The sequence below is a fragment of the Miniopterus natalensis genome, chromosome 12 (assembly GCF_054644295.1).
Source record: "Miniopterus natalensis isolate mMinNat1 chromosome 12, mMinNat1.hap1, whole genome shotgun sequence".
NCBI lineage: Eukaryota > Metazoa > Chordata > Mammalia > Chiroptera > Miniopteridae > Miniopterus > Miniopterus natalensis.
The window spans coordinates 57,911,306-57,932,653 of record NC_142092.1 but is presented as its reverse complement, the minus strand read 5'-3'; positions in this window follow the sequence as shown (position 1 = coordinate 57,932,653).

Genomic DNA, 21,348 nt, shown 5'->3' with positions numbered 1-21,348 from the left:
TTCTGTGGATGGAATAGCTAACCCTAAATTTGTGGCTCTGAGACAACCTGCCAAGCTCCTTGTGTGTAAGCTGGGGCTTTGTGACATCTGCTTAGGTCACTTATAGGCCGTGGTTGTGCCTGTTGCAGATACCCGAGCCGGCCTGGTTACTCACCTCTGAGTAAGCAGGCGGCTTCTCTGATGTTACGCTTATTTTGCAAACTGTGAAGTGATTTCCCAACTCTCCGTCTCACATCTTCCTTGTGTTACAGACCCCACGTCACTGATGATACAGTCCCCTATTCCAGTCACCCCTGTCACAGACCTGGGTTGTAGCATGAAGTTTGGGGGCACGTGATTTTAAAGTCAGGCACCTCTGGGTTTGACCCTGCTCCCCAGCGTGATAACTGCATGATCGCAGGCATGGTAGTTCATGCCTCTCACCCATCCACTCAGCCAATATTTATTGAGCACCGGAGAGGTGCCAGGCGATGTTCTGGGCCCTTGGGATAGAGTCCTTGGAGATGACGGCTTAGCTGGGGAGTTAGGCAACAGACAAGCAAGTAAATCTATGGCATGGCAAGTGGTGGTGCAAGGCATGCAGAGGATGGTGAGTGCTGCAGGGGGGTGGGGATGTTTAGGAAACCTCTTTGGGTGCTTGCGAGGAAAGCCTGATAGGAATGCATTCAGGAGGGAACGGAAAGAGTGGGACTTGCGACACCGCCTACGGTCCAGCTTTTAGAGACGGTTTGCCCCAGAGGAAGGCAGACACGGGTTCTGGTAGCTGGGAGGGTCAAGGGAGGGTTTTCTTTTAAGACCCAGCCTTTGTGTCTGCTGAGTGCATGGCCCAGAGAGGGAACCTGAAGGTGCAGGGCAGAGGGGGCGCAATGGTTGAGGGAAGCGTTGCTCTGCAGTTGGCAGGAGGGACGAGACCTTCCCCCAGGTGAAGAGCGAGGCCTCCCCGGGAGGGATGCGGGCGATAAGGGCTCACTTACCCACCTTCCTTTTCCTGTTGCTCCCGTTTTCTCAGTGAGAAAGAAAGCAGACTCATCAGCTGAGAGGGAAGATGGGGAGGAAATGTTGGAGGTTTGAGGACAGAAAATGGTACAGAGTAGTCATTTTAGAGAACAGACTGCAGAATGAATGAGCTACAGGAGGACGGTTGAATCGCCTGGAGGCCCTAGGGACCAGTGGAGAGGAGTGATCATCAGCATAAAGCTCCATCAGTTGCTTTCCTTTTATGCAACACGCTTCCCCTGTTTTTCTGCCGTTTTTATTTTCAAAGGTGTGACACTGCTGTGGCTCAGAGAAGCACTGGGTGTTTCTGCCCCAGCCTGCCCCGCACCCCCCTTCATAATGTCTTTCCCTTGTTGCTCCTCTCCCGGGAAGTAAGTTGGTGGTTTTCTCTTTTGAATTTCCAGAGCAGCTGGCACACACCTTTATTGCAGGACTCTCCAAGAAACTGCAGCCATTTCTTTAGGTTTCTGCTTCCATTTCATCCCTACTGTGCATGAATTTCTATCCCCAGGCCCTAGTTCCAATACCTTCATATTACAGATTTTTAGGTGAATGTTTACTGCATGGAGGAAGGAAGGAAAAATAAAAATTCTGCATCTTATTTCCATATTTACAGTCCTTCTAGATGTCCTATTTCTGGTATTCAAAGATTACAAAGCAGATAAATAACCCTTTACTTCATGCATCTAGAGATGCAGCAACAGTGATTCTACTTGGGATTTATTCTGGAGATTCCATTTATTTCCTGAATATTTGTTATTTTTCTTCTGGTATGTCTTCATGATGAGTATTTCTTGGCACCCTTTTAACAAGACAAAGTCAAAAAAGATTTATTTCCTAACAACTGTTTTCCTTCCAGATAATGGCAAATTACACAAAACATTTCTAGGTTAACCAAGGCAACTGAGAAATTTTTCCTTTGACCACGGCTGAGGCAATTTGCTGTGGAGATGGCTGGAGGCGCACAGAGGTTCCTGCAGCCAGTGGGGGGCTGTAATTGACTTCAGATGTGCTCTGAATAACACTGGCCATCAGCGTCCCAGAGGTAGATTATTGGAGAGCTCGTTAGCTGTTTCTAATAAAATTTTCTTCAAAATTCCAAGATTTTTTTTTTTCAACAGATGCATATAATAATTCTAGCATGAAGTAGTGGTTCTGAATGAAAACTACGCATTTGTTAATAATTTCTCATTTCCTCCTAATTATGAAAGCACTTCATGGTCTTGGTAGAAAAATTGAAAATTACAGATCACTATAAAGAACAAAATAAAAAGAATCACTGGATATTTACATACATATATTTATCTAGTTGAGATCATACAGAATGTAGTTTTGTATATTAATTTTTATGTGATATTATATCCTGAGCTTTTCTCTTATCACTACAATTTTTTCAAAGAATGAATTCAATATTCTCACAATATTGTATAGCAGTAACACATTACCATTATTATGTTGAAGCTAAGCTTTTATTCAGTGAATTATTTTTGCTAAGATTTCTATTGGAGCACTAGTATTTTTTCAATAGATTTTAAGATTTGTAAGTATGCTTTATACATTAAGGGTATTAACCTTTGTCTTATTTGTGGCTATTCTTCCAGTTTGTCACTTAAGTGTTATGACATTTTAAAAATATTTAACATGTTTTATGGAGTCTACTTTATTAATTATTTGCTTTATGACTCTTTCCCCAGCTTTTACACTCGGAAAATTCTCTTTCCATTTACTTAGACATTCACCTATAATTTCTGTTAGTCCAATAGTTTCAGTTTAAAAAATCACCGTTAATTCACAATAGTTTATTTTGGGATTAAGACATGTTTTGTTTAATATTTATATTAGCTAATTTTTATGTTATTTTCAGTAATCCATGCCAGCCTTATTGGATTACTAATGTTTGAGAGTGCAATTTTATTTATATATTCACCTTTTATATGACAACTTAGCTAAGCTATATTGTTTGCTCTGATAGTTTATTTGAAGAGTTTCTCGGAGTTTCTAAGTGGAAAAAAAATACCACGAGGAAACGATTGTTGTTTTGTTCCTTCCTGTCCGGCCTGCATCCCACTTACCTCTCTCTGCTTCCCCCTGGCTGGGCGGCTGGTGGGAGCGGGAGTAGTGATTGCGGGCGCCCTTGTCACACTCCAGCCTTCCCAAGGCAGGCTCCAGCTTCTCACCACTTGGGGCGATTGTTGTAGACTTTCCGTAGAGTCTGTTTACCAGGTTAAAGAAGTTCACTTTAATTTCTATTTACTAAGAGTTCTTTAAAATCATGAATGATCTTTGAATAAAAAGTTTCCTCCTCCATTGAAATGTTTTTATTTCTTTCCTCATTTATTTTGTTAAAGGTGATTGAATTACAGTAAGATTTCAGATGTAAATCCATCCAAAACTGGACACCGTGTTTATTTTATATATTGCTGGATTCCATTTGATAATATTTTATTCAGGTACTTTTTAATTTATATTTTTAAATAAGACTGGCTTATTTTCCTTTCTTACAGTACTTCAGTATGCTTTTGGAATCAAGGTTATATAAGCATTATAAAATGAGTTGGGAAATAGTTCTTATTTTTCTATTCTCTGGAAGAGAGTGTTTGGTAGAATTAATCTGCAAAACCAATTGGGCCTCTGTGTGTGGGTGTGTGTGTGTGCATATGTGTATTATAATAATAACAAACTTTATTCTGGTAGGTGGTTTGCAGAGGTGGATATAGCAATGGGATGAGATGATTCCATGCCTATATACACCTGAAAATCCTCCATTCAAGAATGACAGTCTATTTATCTTTTTTTTAAATCTGGGCTCATGTACCTTTCTTTGGCCAATAGAATGCAGCTATAGTTGTGCTGTGCTATTTGTGGGCCTGAAAGACTGGGCAGCTTCTGTTTTGGTTCTCTTGAGATCAGACACCATGTAAAGAAACTCATGCTAGATTACTGAGAGGTGAGGGGAGAGAGAGAGAGAGAGAGATCTATTTCCAGCTAGTCCAAGTCCAATCCTGCCACCCCAGATGAAACACCAGACACAGATCAAAGCCATCTTGGAACCCTCAGCCCCAGATGAGCTGCTGTAACCAACAAAGTGAGAACTAGAAATAAGCTGTCTATTCTGAGCCCTACCAAAATTTCAGAATCATGAAAAGCAATGAATGATATTTGTACTAAATTCTCATATTATACTTGGATCTGTTTCTGTCTCTTATTTAGTGTGATTGATATCATCAGGTTTCTTTTTTGCCCATCTCACATTGTTTTCAATATTGTTTCATTACATATTTCAGCCTGCAGAGCAATTCCCCTTTCTCAGACTTGTTTTTCAAAATAGTGTAGCTATTCCTGTCTGTTTTTTAGTTCAGGTGAACTTCAGAGTATTTTTGTCAATTTTTTAAACCCTTTGGAATTTTCGTTAGCGTTGCATTAAATTTATGAATTACTTTGAGAAGATTATTTTTATGATTATCTTTACAACCTAAGTCATGACTTGTCTTTGCATCAATACCTTCCGATATCTCTACATTCCTCAGTGATTTTTGTTGTCTTTACATCTTTTATTTAACCCTCCATTCACTCATTCATTCACTACTAATTCAAGGGACACCTTTCTTATTTTGCAGCTCACATTATAGAATGGCTTTGCATATGAATTCTGTCACTGATATTATTTTTTCTCTACTTCACACTCTTTTCCCGTTGATTTTGATATTATTGTGGTTCTGATGTATTAGGGCCCCCTGGAGTCATCCTCTGCACAGTATGACCCCAGCTCGCTTGGTCCTTGGGCGTCGGCTGCCCAGAGGCGGGTCGGAGGTGGGCCAAGCAGTCCTAGGCCGATGAGCCTGACCCTGAGGCTTCTGTCAGCTGGAGGTTCCTTTCTGACCACATTCCTCTTAGCTGAGCAGCAAGTTCAGTCTTGAAGGGGGCCCTTGGCGGTGTGTGGCTGCGTTCCCCGCAGCCTGGCTCTGAGAAACTTGGGGAAGTCGTGTCCTTGGCCCTGCCAAGTGGGGTGTCTGAGGTGGTTCTTGTAATATCTGCTGCTTTCTCCCTGTTCTGAATTCTCTGTGTTTTTCTCAGCCACAGCTTTCCCTCTTTTCCCTGATGGGTGTTTATTTAACTTGCTTTAAAGTCGCTGGAGAAGGTTGACTTCCAGCTTTGATGTAAAGAGTGACGGCAGGCCCCTCAGCATGGAGCTGTTCTCACATAAGCCGCAGCAAGGCGCAGCCCTCGCAGAGCCAGAGGCCTCATTTCGGGCCCTGGAAGGAGGCCCCAATTTAATTGCATTCGTAGCTTGGAGGCCCCAGTTTAATTGCATTCATGGCTTTCCATTTAATTGAAACCTCTTGGTAAGCCACTACTCCTGCTTTCTCTTTCTACATTGTTTCTGTGGCTTGCAGATTTACATGCAGCTCTTACTCCCAGGCTTTCTGTAAGTAAACAGATATAAAATTTCCTTAGTGCATAGTTGGCTGCGCTTTCCACTTCTCTGCATCCAGAAGATGATGTCTCTGATATTTTCAATGGACACTTTTGTCCTTGGAGCAATTTAATCAAGTCCAGCTGATGCCATCATTTGAAAAAAGCCCATAAGCAAAACAGAATTATTTTTCTCTTTTTATATTACCTGTTTCTCCAATCATCTCAATTAAGTTCTCCTTAGGACCATTATCTAATGAAAGGAAGACAAATTTATAAATGGATATCAGAGTAGCACAACCCCAAATAGGTTTTCATGAAGAGAAATTATGTAATTAAACAAAGTTATATACATTGAATTTCCAAAGATATATCTATTTAAATCCAAACATCTATTTACAGCTAGATACTCTGAGCAACTAATTTAAAACAGTAGTCTGTGATCAAGAGGTTTTAAACACTCCTAGGTAATGGCAACTGTTCATTTTAACAATGCCTACTTAGATTTGGTGCCGCCAAGTTTGCTTTAAAAACAGTGTATGACCTGTCCTTTCCCAGTATTCCATTAGGGCAGTGGTTTTCAACAGGTGTGCCACAAGAATTTGTAAAACATGCAATACCTGACTATTTAGTCAGGGGCACTGACCTCTTTTCCCTTACGTTGTCAAATTAAAAAATTACAACAGCCAACACAATAGCCATCCAGTGTGAGTGAATCAAAATTATACCAATTTTTTTTGTCAGATCGGCAAAAAATATAGTTTTTGGTGTGCTGAAGAATTGTAGTTTAGTTATGTGTGCCATGAGATGAAAAAGGTTGAAAATCACTGCATTAGGATATTACTGGTATATAAAACTAAATCAATAAAGACCCTACAAGCTATGGATAACAGGAGACCATGTTCCAGAAAACAAAAGGAAATTGCACCAGCTGTGGTGACCTAGAAGTTGTGTTGAAACTAAGAGATTATGATGTACACGCGCTCCCCAAATAATGCCACAGAGCATGGCAGGTGGGAAAATAAGGCAGAAAGAGATTTTGACTCACCTCCGCTCTCTGGCCTTACCTCCGAGAGACGGAAGATTCATTGACCAGAGGAGATCAGCCTCCCCCCTCACTTCATATATATGAATTTTTTTATAAGGGTGCCACATATACCCCCCTCAAATTCCGAGCCCCCATCAGATACCCTCTTTTTTCACTCATGGCAGCTACCTGACAGTTGCAGGGACGAAAGGAGAGGAATACGGAGATGTGTGCTTTCTCAGGATGTGTGTATGCTTCAGCTAAAGAGGGTGTACGTCAGGGAGGAAATGGAAAGAATGTGGCGTGTGCAAGGCAGGCTTTCAGGGCTGTGTGCCTGCAGAGTGACACCTCAGGCTGCGCCTGCTCTTCTCTTACAGCCAGACACCTGGATTCACACCAGAAGGCTCTGCACATCAGTGTGTTTGAGACGGAGATCCGGTCAGGATGCAAATGAATGGAAGGAATCTGGAGATAATCTACCCATTCTGGCTGCAGGCAAAAGTAAGGTTTAAATAGATGTCTCCTTGTTTAGGCATGAAAAACGAAACAACGTGAGGCCTATGAAATATTCTCAAATTTCACTTTTCATCCCATTATAACATAAGCATTATTAAATGTTATGTTATTAGAAATTTACTTTAAACTTATTTTAATGGCTATGTATTAAGGTAGGTAAATATTCTAATATTTTCTCAGTTATTCCCTCTTCTCAGATATTTGTATTATTTTCACTAACATGAACTAAGATATGACAACCGAATCTGTGATTAAAATTGTTTCTTAGAAGAAAATCCTAGAACTGGGATTATTGGTAAATGATTCCTCCTTTTTAAGCTATCTTGCTATATACTATCTAGTTACTTTCTAAAATACTATAGCACTGCCCTGCGGGGAATGGCTCAGCGGTTGAGCGTTGACCTAGGATCCAGTAGATCAGGGTTCGATTCCCAGTCAGGGCACATGCCCGGGTTGCGGGCTCGATCCCCAGTCGGGGGCGTGCAGGAGGCAGGCGATCAATGACTCTCTCATCACTGATGTTTCTCTCTCTCTCTCTCTCCCTTCCTCTCTCTGAAATCAATAAAGACATATTTAAAGTAATAATAATAGTAAAGTACTGTAGTACTTTCTGCCACTACCACCCATGTATGAGAAGGCTTATTTTAGTGGACAGTTGCCAGCAATGGGCTTCTTGTGTTTGTACTCTGTTTATAACATAATAGCTGAAAATTTATATCTTATTGTTGTAACCATTTCCTTAATTAGTAGGAAGTTTGAACATTTGCAATTATTGGAAGCAATGATTATTATGTTTTCTCTTTTGGTGAAATTCCTGATCATGTCTTTCCATTTATTCTGTAGTAAGATGGTACTAGGAAAGATTTTAATGGTTCAATTTTTCTCTCCAGGTAAAGGGGGATGACAATTTTGTGGCAGTTGAATGATAGGTTATATCCCTAAATTTAACTATGAAAGCCATAGCATCCTCAGTATTTTTTAAAGAAATATTTTTATTGCCTTTTTTTCTTTTTCTTTTTAGAGAAGGAAGAGGGAGAGAAACATCTATGTGAGAGTGCAGCACCATCGGCTGCCTCCTGCACACCCCCTACTGGGGATCGAGCCCAAAACCCAGGCATGTGCCCTGACCGGGAATCTAACCCGCAACCTTTCAGTGCACAGGGTGATGCCAATCAACTGAGCCACACCAGCCAGGGCCATCCTTAGTATTTTTCAAGGCCTATTTTTATAACAAGTGTCTATGATTGAATATTAATAATTGTAATATTATCAACAGGCACTATTTATTATTTTCTCTATGTGTTTTCATTATTAAATAAAAATATTGTTTTAAGGTAGAACTATATCTTGTTTTGTTAATAGGCAGAAAGAGCGAGACTTAAAGGGACAGAGCTAGAAATCAAATCCAATATATATGACTCCGAACCCCGGGCTTCCATTCTTCTGGTGTGGCGCTTTATCTCATTCACATGTGCAAGTCTCTTTCAGAGGCACTGTGGTCTTTTTTTAGCTGTCAGCATCCTATAAATTTTAGCTGGTTTTCTTTTAAAAATAATAGTAATTTTTAAGAATGGAAGCATAATCTTAAAATTAATCACTGTCCTGGGAAAACTAATAATTTTGGCTGGGTCAATAGTGAAAATAATTATTATAATGACAGTAATAAGGAATGTTTGCAAGGTATTTAATTTCTTAAAAACTGTTTTCACATATCCATATTTGCAACATGTTATGAAATTGAAGTTTACAAAACAGCATGTATGTCTGATCCTACTTTTGTTATAAAATATGTATGTCTTCACTAATATATGGATAGTCAAAAGGTAAGTATATAGCCCTGGCTAGTGTAGCCTGTTTTCGGTAGGGCGTCATCCCATGCACAGAAAGGTTGCTGGTTTGATTCTTGGTCAGGGCACATGCCTGGGCTGTGGGCTCGATCCCTGATAGGGGACTTGCAGGAGGCAGCGGATCATGTTACGCTCTCACATCGATATTTCACTCTCTCTCTCCCTCTCCCTTCCTCTCTCCTAAAAATCAATAAAATACCTTTAGAAAAAGATAAATATATATTCCCAAATGCACACTGGTGAGTTTATGGGTAATTTGAATTTTTTTGGACTCTTTATTTAAAAATACAACATTTATGTATAATTTTTATAATCACTACACTTAATATTTTTATATGTTTTTAAAGCAACTTAAAGAGAATTAAAGGCAAAGACTAGACTTAAACATTTTTAAGTGGTTAATACATTTACTATATAAAGAACCTATGTAATTTTATCAGGAACACATAGGCAACTTGTAGTGGAATAGTAAAAAATTATGACATTGACCCTCACAATAATCTAAAGTAGATATAACAGATTTAATTTTTTTTTTTTACAGATGGAGAAACTAGAGAAGTTTGAGTGATTTTTCCCAAACTCAAACAATTAATACCTTATGAAGCCAGAACTAGAATTAGCATTTTCCGAATGTGAACAGGCAGCTATAAACGTCCATTTCTAAGGACAAACAGCCAAATAAAGCAGCTGCAGTCCCTTGTGACCAGAAACATGAGAAAATGCCCCAGAGAGAATGGAGTCAGAACTTGGAAAACCAAGTGGAGATGGGACCCCCCCCACCAGGTTGCTGTCTGCCGATGGAGCCAGGGCTGTGAGGACACCCTGAAAATCCAGGGGCGCGGTCCTATGGAGAGAGCACTGCAGCTGGCCCGGGGCCTGCCTTTGCCGGGGGTGCTGCAAATTACCCCGAGAGGCACCAGCCACAGCCGTGAGAGCGCGGCTTCGGGGCCAGGCTTTCTCCTGGCTCACATAAACGCGGCCCAAACGTGCGGCCCCAGAGCCAAGCCTCCATCCCCCACTCCCACATTTCTGTGGAAATTGTTAGTTACTTCAAATGCAGTGGCTTAAAATAGCTCACTCTGCTCTCCAGCCTTTCCTCACTCTCTTGTGCTTAGGTAGCAGCTCCCCTGAGAAGTCATCGCCCTGAGCTCTCCTGTCCGCAGGGGGCAGCGCTCAGGGACCGGTCAAGAGTCCCTTGGGCTCCCTGGATCTGGGACAAGCGACGGCACCGGACTCCTGTCCTCACCAGTCACAGGACAGATGCGGATGCACCAGGTGATCCAGGCCCAGATGTGCTCGCTCGTGTGGGATCCCAGAGGCGAACCAGGGAAGTCTCAAGTCCCAGCCAGCATGGTCTAGGGTGTAACTTTTTAATGCAAGTTTGGATCTGGGCCGAGAAGGAGAGCGAAATTACAAGCTAGGAAATTTGGGTGGAGATTCGAAGATCATTACAGTCAGAGTCGGTCACAGGGGAGATAGAGGGAAAAGGAAAAATAGAGGCATTTTCAAATAAAGAATGCAGTGTCTAGTGTCTTGTTAAGGGTGACAGGAAAACTTACGTACACTTTGGAGTTTGTTTTGTTTATGGGCTGTTCAGCATCCATTTCAGTTTCTTTTGGTAACAGCATCTGAATTTCTGCTTGGAAATGATATCCCCCAAATACAGTCTAATGGTCAAGGAAGGCCACTTGGAAATTCTCTGCCTGAAATTTGACTTATGAGCAGAATGATGAAAGGCTGTTCATTATTGGAGTTGACTCATTATAGCATCAGTCCCTGGGGCAACCCTATATTCCTGCTGCTTACACTCCCTGGAGCAGCACGGTAGTTTATGGTCCGTGCTCTGATTCCATCCTTGCTTCAATCCTGTGAGCTGTTGTTGTTTTTTAATCTTTCCAATGAATTCCCTGTTTGCTTAAATTAGTCAGTCTATGGTGATCACAACCAAAGGACCTAATGCACTCCTACTTCAGATTAGGAAAAATAATTCAAGTTGAGCTTGTGATGTTCACAGAACTAGCACTATACTGAAACTATCTGGCAATTCTATTTTTGAGAGGAGAATGAAGCTGTAACTCCAAAAAATTAAGACGATCAGGAGCGGAGGGGGTCATTGGAGGCAGGAAAGTAATATACTTACTTCATAATTTATTTAGAGCTGGGCCTGAGAGTGTGAGTTGATTCCCCCCCTCTCCAGTATTTTGTTATGAAAATATTTTCAAACATATAGCTACATTGTGCAAATTTTACAGTGGACATGCCTATCTATTCTGTTAGACGTGCTTTGTCACAGATTTGCCCGTCCCTCCACTCACCTGTTTATCCATCTTATTTTTGAAGATGCATTTCAAAGTAAATTGCAGACCTCAGTATACTGACATTAGTGTACCGTAGCATGTATACATCATATATAGATAATTATGTACACATGTCATTAACAAGAACTGAATGTGAGTTTATAGTCTTTTGATGTAACACTTACATACAATGAAACACACTGGCCTTAAGTGTTAATTTCCTGAGTTTTAACACTTGCATACATTTGTATGGTCCAAACCCCTGTGGAGATATAGAACATTACTTTCACCCCAGAAATTTCCCCTGTGTTTCTTCCTAGGCAATCCATGCCCCTACTACCCTCCCCCGCTAAAGTCAGCCACTCTGATTTTTTATCATGGAGCTGATTTCCTATCTTTGGAAAACAGGTGAGCCAACAAGACAGCAGCCTGGGTTGTAGAGGTACTAAAATATTACTGGAAATGGTAGCTATATGGAGAAAATTGTATTTAGTACACTACTCTTGGGTAGAGTTCTGTAGGTGGTTGAAGAGTGTTTTGCTTAGATAAGCACTTGGAGTGGGAGAAATTGGCTTCTAGGAAGCACGCTCTAGTTATAGCCAGTGGGTCTCTGGTTCTAGGAGAATGCAAGAGAAGCTGAGGCCTGGGACCCAGCATTCGGTGGGTCTTTCCTTTAGGTAAAGGCTGCACACATACCTAAATAACATCAGCTTGAAGGTACACAAATGATTAGCTACTTGTGGTGTCTAATGATCTGTAAGCGTCTTCGGCTGTCGCTGGGCCTGACATGAAAGGGAAACATGCTGAATAAGTGTAGGGCAATTCTGCTTGTTACTTTAGTTCCTAACAGGGAGATACATACTAGATCTTACTCTTGTCCATTTCTACAGAACTCTTGACTGAGAAGATTGGAAAGAGGGAGGAGGAGAGGGTGGAGTTTTAAATTCACAGATGGTAGGTAGGCTCTGGACAGTAGAAGGGTGACCAGGAGTGAAGACACAATATCCTCCCTTATCTCTATTCCTTTTTCTCAGGGAAGGTTCCATGATGGTCTGTGATTGTCACAGATTGATGACGCTCCAGATTCTGATGTTTTCTGTCTACTTTTCTGCTAATATTTCCTGCCATTTAAAAAATATATATATCTTTATTGATTCCAGAGAGAGGAAGGGAGAGGGAGAGAGAGAAACATCAATGATGAGAGTCATTGATCGGCTGCCTCCTGCACGCCCCCGACTGGGGATCAAGCCCGCAACCCGGGCATGTGCCCTGACCAGGAATCGAACCCCGATCTCCTGGATCATAGGTTGACGCTCAACCGCTGAGCCACGCCAGCCAGGCTTTCCTGGCATTTTGTACTCATATTGCTGCCTATTTTACTTCTTTAATTTTATATGTGATTCCAAAAATTTTGTGCTATGTTAATGGTATAAGTAATACATATTTCTCCTTATCTTTATGCATATTACCACTTATGAAGATGCCATATTTACTATACGTTTATCTGTATTCAGTGTTTTTTTAACACAAAGTTATTGATGTCACATATTTTGAATCAGGGCGTTAGAACAGTGATCATAGTACCATGAAGACCCCAAAGCATCTGGAAAAGTAGTTTCTGTCTCACTGATTGCCTATTAAAAGAATTTATTGGTTTGTAACCCAGAGGTTACTGACCTCTGCAGTTGTCAGAAGGAGCACTTCCCTTTAATTCTAAATGAAAGAATCTGAGCCCTCATTATGTTTGACCACAGGAAAGCGAGGCCTTTCCCATTTTCTCCCCAAGGACTCCAGGACTCCCTGTAGAATACGCGAGTATTTCCCAGATCATTCCTAGATTTCACTGTGGTTGGGCCAATGAGCTCCCTCTGGCCTGCATCTCTGATCTTGGGATAATAACTTATTCTTATTTCTTAATAGGCTTCCTCTCCCTCTACAGCTTCAACCTAAATATGGACATAGGCCCACTTATTAATGCCCAAGCCGCAACAATTAACCAAACACAACTAGCAGTACTAGAAAGGTGAGATTCAACATAAAAAATACTGGATATTAGATATCAGTATTTCCAAGATTTGTAAACTAAAACTTATTTTCAATCCCAGACCCTCCAGGACCTCTATCCTGTTACCACCACCTTATTACCAAGTTGCGGAGCCCCCTAAATGGGGTCTCTTTGACCTTGTGCTCTGCAAAGCAGACTAGGCCTGTCAATTCTTCTATAGCCCAGCGAAGAAAAAAACCCTCCCTTTCCTCACTCCACCACTTAGTTTTAGCCCAACATCCCAATCACAAAACAAACAAACAAAAATGTGTAGGTAAACACCTTTGCATATAATGAAGGCTTCATAAATTTTAAAGAGCGGATACTAAAAGACAAAGCTTGATTTTTAAAAATATGTTAAGCAAAATACCCATCAATAAGGAAATTTTAAAAAATACTCTATGAAATAACTATTGATTCAAAGTTGAAATGTAAATACTAAAGTAAATATGAGAATAATATAATATATGATAAAACATAACAGTGTTACTCAACGTCTCATAAGTCACAATCATAAGTCATTGTGATTTGGAGAAAACTCCAAAGAATAAATCTAAAAATTACTAGAATTAATAAAATAGCTAAGTAAAAGGCCTGAACTAAGGAAAAATATGTCCAGAATTAAATGTTTTAAGCTACTTGGGAGTATATAGACTAGCATAATTTTTGCCATATACTTGACTCCCCAAATATTTGTCAATTAAATAAAAATGCATGAAAGTAAGCTTCTAGGACTGGTTATTTAAAAGTGGTTTGTGAGTAACATTTTTCATAAGAAGGTGACATTGTACATAGGAAGGTAATTGGCGTTTGTGTCAGATTAACCGCGTTCCCTTCCCTGACAGGGAGCCAGGTTGGTGGGTGGAGTAAATTGAGAAGATGTGGCATCTCCTCTCCTTCAGTGAGGTGCATGACATTGCCTCTCCCACATACCTATACCAACAGAGAGGAATGCAGCCTTCTGCAGATCTCAAACAGAGCCCCGTGGAAGCTAGCTTTGACTGCCAGTTGTTGGGTCTGTTCTAGACCCATTCCATCAGAGTCTCTAGAGGCGAGTCCAGGGAATCTTCAAGCTACCAGGGCGATTCTTGAATGCCCAAAGCTCTGAGCACCTGTGGGCTAGAGGCCAGAAACATGATGGGAACTAATTAATGCATAAGGAGATGTTCATATTACTTGTATTCTGGGTCCCCCAAGACGTCCTGATAATAATGTTCATCAGTGACTTGCATCACGATCTAAGGATTTTTCCTTACAAATTTTCAGATATCCAGAGCCAGCCAAGTTAGTGAGTGTATCAAATACAAAGACTGGGACAACTTGATTGAGATGAGAGCTGATGGAAACAAAGGTAAGGCCATATACTTCATTCTAAATGGGAACTGCACAAGGCATAAGACAGAGATAATTTGGCTTAGTAGTACTGGTTGTTAATAGGTCATGAGGACTTTAGTCAGTAGCTTTGATTCAGTGCGAGTCAACATTGTGAATTAGCTGCCCCAAGGGATACATGAATGCAAACAAAGTAACCAGAATAAAAGGACAGAGACCTTTATCTTGTGCCAGTCAGTCAACATCGTATGTATTCAGGGTAGGTGCCAAACTCTATAAATTTACCTATATTCAGAGAAGAAAATCATCCAGGCTGTGTATATATAGCCCAGCCTTTGTCCAGTAACCCACTGTGCACCCCATTAAGACTTCGGGACCCCTCCTCTGTGCAGTTGCTTCTTCTCACACAATAGGTCACAGTGGCTCAGCTACAAAACTGTCATTTACTCACCCATTTTCCACACTGGCTACATCAAGCCTCCTTCTTGCTTTCCTCCCACCCTGAAGTCTTGTACAACTAGCACGGTGAAATGTGGGCCCTGCTTTATGGGAGGTACAGGCTGGGCTTCTGGTCCGAGGCGAGGGGCACGGACCTGGCTTCTGTTAATAAACTTGGGCCAGTGTGTGAAGATTCTCCAGGCCCAGTTCATACATGAGCAACATGTTCCCGGTGCTTAGTCTTACAGCGTGAACCCAGTGCTGGCTCGGCACAGCGCTAGAGTCTTATGGTTTCAGCTCCTTCCACCATCAGGCACAGAAATCCCAGCCCCAAGGGCCTGTGTCTCCTCTGGGTCCTCTCTGCACCTCCTGACTTCAACTCCCACCAAACACTGTGAGGTCCTCCTCTGTTTCTCATTCCTAAGGCCTCTCTCTTTCTCTCTCTCTCTGGCTCTGTGTTTTAACATTTTTATTTACAATTGAATATAGCATTCACAGTGACGAGGAACTGGAGAGGATGATTTGTTGTGCCTGCATTCTTCCATCTTGACCTAGAAATCTAAACCTCTCTTTTGGAGCAGATGCACTTTATTTGTAACAGATGTAAATTTATATTTGTTTGTGTGATTATTTGATTCGATTAATGTCTATATCCCCCATTAGATTCAAAGCTTCGCTGGGGCAGAGACCCTGTCTACTTTTGTTTACCCTGTTCCTCAGCACAGGGCACAATTCTCACATTTTATAGGCATTCAGTAGTTAATGAAATGAATAGTTCATTTTACTATTATATATGTAACAATGTCTTTTAGCAACCTAAACCAGTGCCGTTCTCAGAACATTTCTCTTACCTCATCCACCTAAAATTTTCCCTCCCCTAAGACTCATGCTGTTTGGATCAGGCCAGTCTCATCTTCTGCTGCTTGTCAGCTTCAGAATGAGTCACTTACAATTGGAAAAATATACCGTCGTCATCGGAAACCACCCTTGAAAATCCTTTAGGATGCCTTGGGCTACAACGCACAGAAAACCCCAGTTTAATTGGCCTTAAAAGATAAAGGAGTTTATAATCCACATAATAAAAGTGAAACCCTAGGGTAGCTTCAGCCAGACCCATCAGGGCTGATTCTGTTTTTCTGTAATTCCCTTGGGCTCTGCCCTCCTCTCGGTATTGAGGTCATCCTTAAGCTGGTAGCAAGACACCAGGACATGACAGCGTGCAAGGGAGGAAGAGGGACTGAGTATTTTGCCCTGTGTCTCTCTTGTGTCGTAACAAGAAACACTCCCAGAGGCCCCCAGCGGGCTCTCATGGCATCAGGACCAGCCTGCGGCCTGGCCCCAAACCTGCTCTGAGAGAGGCCGAGATTCCCGGGTTCAGCTCGGTTAGCCTGAGCCTTTCGGACGGGCTGGCAGTGGGCCCAACCATTCTCGCTTCATAACTACGTTCCGAGTGGAATCTGGAATTCCGATTCTGATTGCACGCCCCTTCTTTCACCTTTTGCACGTCTTGGCCCCCGTGCGGCCTCTCCGTGTCCTCACTGACTCCTTTGCCTGTCGATACGGCCCCGAGCAGGCAGCTGGGCCCCCGCCCCGCGCAGCGCCCGCGCCCGCGCCCGCGGGACTCCTCGGCTCGCGCTGTCCCTCCCCGCAGCTGGGCTTCAGCCCGACGGCCAGGGTCCTCGGTGGGGCCTCGGTGACTCTAAGGACTTGCTGTCTTCATTCCTTTTCTCAAGGCGCCAGCTGTGCTGGGAGGAACGGCGTGAGTCTAGGAGTTTGTATTATTGTGATTTCATAGACGTGAAACCGAACATGGTTCTGACTGCCAAGCGGCAGGTTCTTGCTTCTTTCAGGCCAATTCCTTTTACAGATAGTGGATTGCATCCTGACTCACTAAGCTGAGTGACCTTGGGCAAGTCTTTTAACCTCTCTGAATCTCAGTTTACTTCCTCTCTAAAACAAGAACAATAGTACTTATGAGATTGTTTTAGGATTACAAAGGTAATGTGTGTATGCAAAGCAATTTGAATACTGCCGGACACATAATACTCAATGCTGACATCGTCTTAATGGCAAATCCTAAACTGCTCCTCTTCTTATGTCCTCTACTGTGAATCTTCTTCCCTCCTCAATTGCCGTTTACTCTTAACAATTGTTTTGATTTTTAGAGGCCAATATTTGTGGATCCCCTGGTTTCCTTTCATCTCCAAATAGACCGGGGACTATATTTATTTTTTATACCCTGAATGGCTAGCACACTCATGGCACATGAACATATCCAGTGTTTGTTCCATTGGATTGAAAATGTTCTTATTTTTTATGTTGATTCCATGAGATTAAGAAAAAATAAGGGGGCAGGAATCACAATGCAGTAACTGAAAATTAAGCTAAATATTTGCTTCTGGTAGTTGCTGGGGAAAAAATCCTTTGGTATTCAAAATCTGCCCGCAGGAGACTTGGGAATCAGATGTCTAAACGAAGAGATTCATTTAGCTCTGATAATTAGCAACATAAACAAAAACCAGATGAATAAGCTGGCTTTATTTGTAAATAACATTTATGGTCCAAATAATTTCCTCTCCGTGACAGAGACTCCCCTACTCAATATTGCAACATCTCTCAACATCTCTCAATATTGTTTGGTTTATAAACAATAAAACCAAATGACTACAGACAATGGTCAGTGGTGTTTTATGATAGCGATACGGAGGGAGAGCAAACATTCCCTTACTAACTAAACACAACCAAACAGGCAAAGTCATTTTAACCTTTCTTGGGGCAGAATAGGAGTGTAATAAATGTGTTTTTTAACATATACCCAAATTGAATTTCTATGGCCATTTCTGACAGTAAATTAAATTTCTTTTCATGAAATAAGCTTGGATTTAGGAGAGAACATTAGAATGATGTTATTTTTTTGAGGATATTTATTCTGCTAGATGTGTTTTAAGCTAAGATCTTGGTATGGAAATTGAGATTGGGATTTTAGTAAGGGAAGCTTGTGGATTCAAACTCCTCTGAAAAGTCATTTTCTCAACAACCTCCCTGCCCCTCCCCCCCCCGAAGAATGTCTGTTTTATCTGTGTTCCCTCAGAGGCGAATATATACACTTTTATAAGCCACTGATCTTCATGAGATTTTTTAGGAAGGAAACAGGACTCTGGTAATTTCTCAAAGGTATGTGTATTGGCAAAGTAAAATCAAACTGGTTATGAGCCAAACATCATACCTTTTTTTAAAAAAAACTCTTCAAGAGATTATCTACCTTCTATATGAAAATTCATGTACATATTACAGTGACCCATTTTTAGCAATTTATCTTTAAAGAAATACATACAAATGCCTGGCACAGATGTGCCTCACCCTGACAGCTCTACTCTCTGTGGGTCTATGGACTACCCTGTCCATTGTCATGGTATTCCATGCAATATCTCTTCTGATGAAGAAATGGTGAAAGAAACATGTCCAAGGGTATGTGCCCAAGAAATTCACTAGTATTACCATGTACCTCATACCTAGAAGTGGTGAAGGACCCTTTAAAGGGAACTAGAAGACAAAATCCTGAAAATTAGGATATTATCCTGCAGGATGAAGCGTATGCTTTAAATCAGCCTTAATATCTCATCACATAATTCTTTAGGCTTTTAAAACATCTGGTCACCCTTTCTCTCAGAACTATAAGATTTAGCTCCTTCTAGCCACCCCTTAATCTCCTTGAGCATTCTTCAGTAACTCTCATTCATGTAGAAACAAAAATCATATATTCAAAGTACCTCAAATACCATATATTGGTCACAATCAATAACAAAAACTTATTAAAAGTCTTTGGTGGTTTGACCAAAACAATACTAACATGTCTCAATACTGTTGTGCTATTATTATGTTTCATCAAAATGTATATAAACTCATGAATATTATTCATTCATTTAAAAATAAACATTATATTAATGTGAATTTTCTTCTTAGGCCCAATTCATGCTTTTTTGGCGCCTTAATTCAAATTTGTCTGACATTAATATTGCAACCATTGCTTTATTTTTGCTTGTATTAGCTTGATATCTTTGACCATATCTTTATTGTAGCCACTTTGTATTAATTTTACTGTGAATTTATTTCATATAGATGGAATATAATGGACTTTGTTTTCTGACACATCTGAGAGACTATTTCTTAGGGAAAGTGATTCAATCTACCTTTATTACAGTTGATTTATTTTTTCTTATTTCTGGCATTTTTGATATTTTTCTATCTGTTCTTTTTCATTTTCTATTTTTTCTGTCATTTGCTCTATGGACTGTGTTGGCTTTTATTTCTGCAGTGCTTTGGAATTTTATTAGTGATTGCTTTGATATTTTTCAAAAGCATCCTTTACCTTCTGTTTCTCTGGCTATCAGAGATTTAGGTATGAAGCAGTATCTTCCCCCCTCACACATACTGTTTTATTTTACTTTTTATCCTTCATGTTAGCTGCTCCCTTGTATAAAAATAATAGAGAGGCATTAACCTGAATTTTTCTAAAAAGTGCACATAGATGCTACATTATATATTTGCAAGTATGAATTTCCTGCCTTTGCTCCTGACAGGCAGTTTGGCTACAATCAATTGGATGTAATCACTGGTTGTCTTCTGGCATTTTGTGGTCAGCAGGCATATATGAAGTTATCAGATAAGATAAAGAATGACTACAAAGAATCTAAAAACGTGGTACTTAAATTCTACATATGAGGAGAAAAGGGGAGAATTGGGAGTGTGGAAAATCTAATTAATAGAGTAGAATAAAAAATGGATGTGTTCCTGCAGAATGCACCAGAAAAAGGTGAAGATAAAAAAGAAAGTGATTATGTGGAAGACAGAACCAAAGATTACTCGCAGCAAAGCTGGTGATCCCATTTACGAGACTCAGAACAAGTAGGGACAATTAAATTGCAAGAGAGCAAAATGTTCCCAAGCAAAATTAATTTAAAAAAAATCTATAATCAATCAGACATATCTAGGAAACAGTTTTTAATGAAAATAATGAAGACAAAACCCCTGCATGTTTCTAGGCATCTCCATTGGAAGCTGCTTATCTGATTTAGTTTTGATTTGGGATCACATTTCATCTTTCCCCCCAGTGCCTTCATAGTCTTTTTAGTAAGAAATGGACAAGCTAACCGGGGAACTGTAGCCAGATGTCATTATAATCTGGAAGTGTTTTACCAAGTTTTTAAAAATTCAGGCAAGGTTTGGTTATTTTGAACTCTGTTAACTGTCCAAGACGCAGCCATTACTCCTTGAAATTGGACATTATTGACCAACAGGTGACGTTGGTGCCCTTTGACTGTCTCAAGCTCTCCTGCGGCTTCTACTTGTTTCATTACAGAGATTCCAGGTTCAAATGAGATGCGTAGGGTACTGAACTCCAATAGGATGAGACTCAAGCTCTATTTGCAACATTGAACAATCATCTATAAGCAAAGGGAATGGAAAAAAAATCTGCCATTTATATAATTTCCCTAATTCTTGCATGCCCTCAGATACACCAGCCTGGACTGGTGTTATGCATCTTGTTCAAGCTGTTGCCTTAAGGATTTTGTATTTAGGGCAGTTTGGCATACGAGTCATAGTTAATGGTCTGAAACTCTCAGGCTTCACGGGCCTGGGGTTCTGGGCATCTCCAGGGAACAGCCACGTTCTCCCAAGACTCGGACTGTTGTTCATGGGAGGGGAGCTGTGTGCTGACCGGGGCCCGGTGTGCCCCCGGGGACTCGGCTGCAGCAGCTACTACTCATCACCGGGGACTTGGAGAAGACGGCCTCCTTCCAGCAAAAGCAAGCAACCCAATAAAACATCTCAGCCCTCTAGGCGATCCCCTCTGTGCACGTTAGCAAACGGGTCACGCGGAGGGGCGGCAGGGGGCACACTGCTGGTGGCGGGAGGCCTACCCTACCATTCTTTCTTACAAAGCTTCGATACCGGGACGCACTTTGCAGTCGCAGTCAGCGTGGCATAACCTGGGGGAGACAGGAATCCCTTGCAAGCCTGCTGGGATGCTGTCCCCGGGAAGGAACTGCGGCGCACGGGCACTGAGCTGGGGAACGCACTCTGTCCTGGGACCAGAGCACGTGGGCCCAACCTTGGCCCTAAGTAGCTGCATGTACCCATTCACTTCTTTCCTCGCCTGTTTCCTCAGCTCCGAAGCATAATGGCTGAGCTGGATTACTATGATTAATCGCCATACGGGTAAAGCATTTACAGTGCCGAGCCTAACGGGGCTCAATAAATGTAATTAGAACTCTTTCCTTGCTTCAGCCTCGGAGGAGACACTCAGGGTGAGGGTGCTCTTAGCTGAGTCTGGGAGCAATTGGGAAATTGCCTCCAATAGATCAGACTTTCCCATCTGTTTGTTTATGGAAATGCACGTGGCTGCCCTCTGTGTGTTTGTTCTGATTCAATGATTAA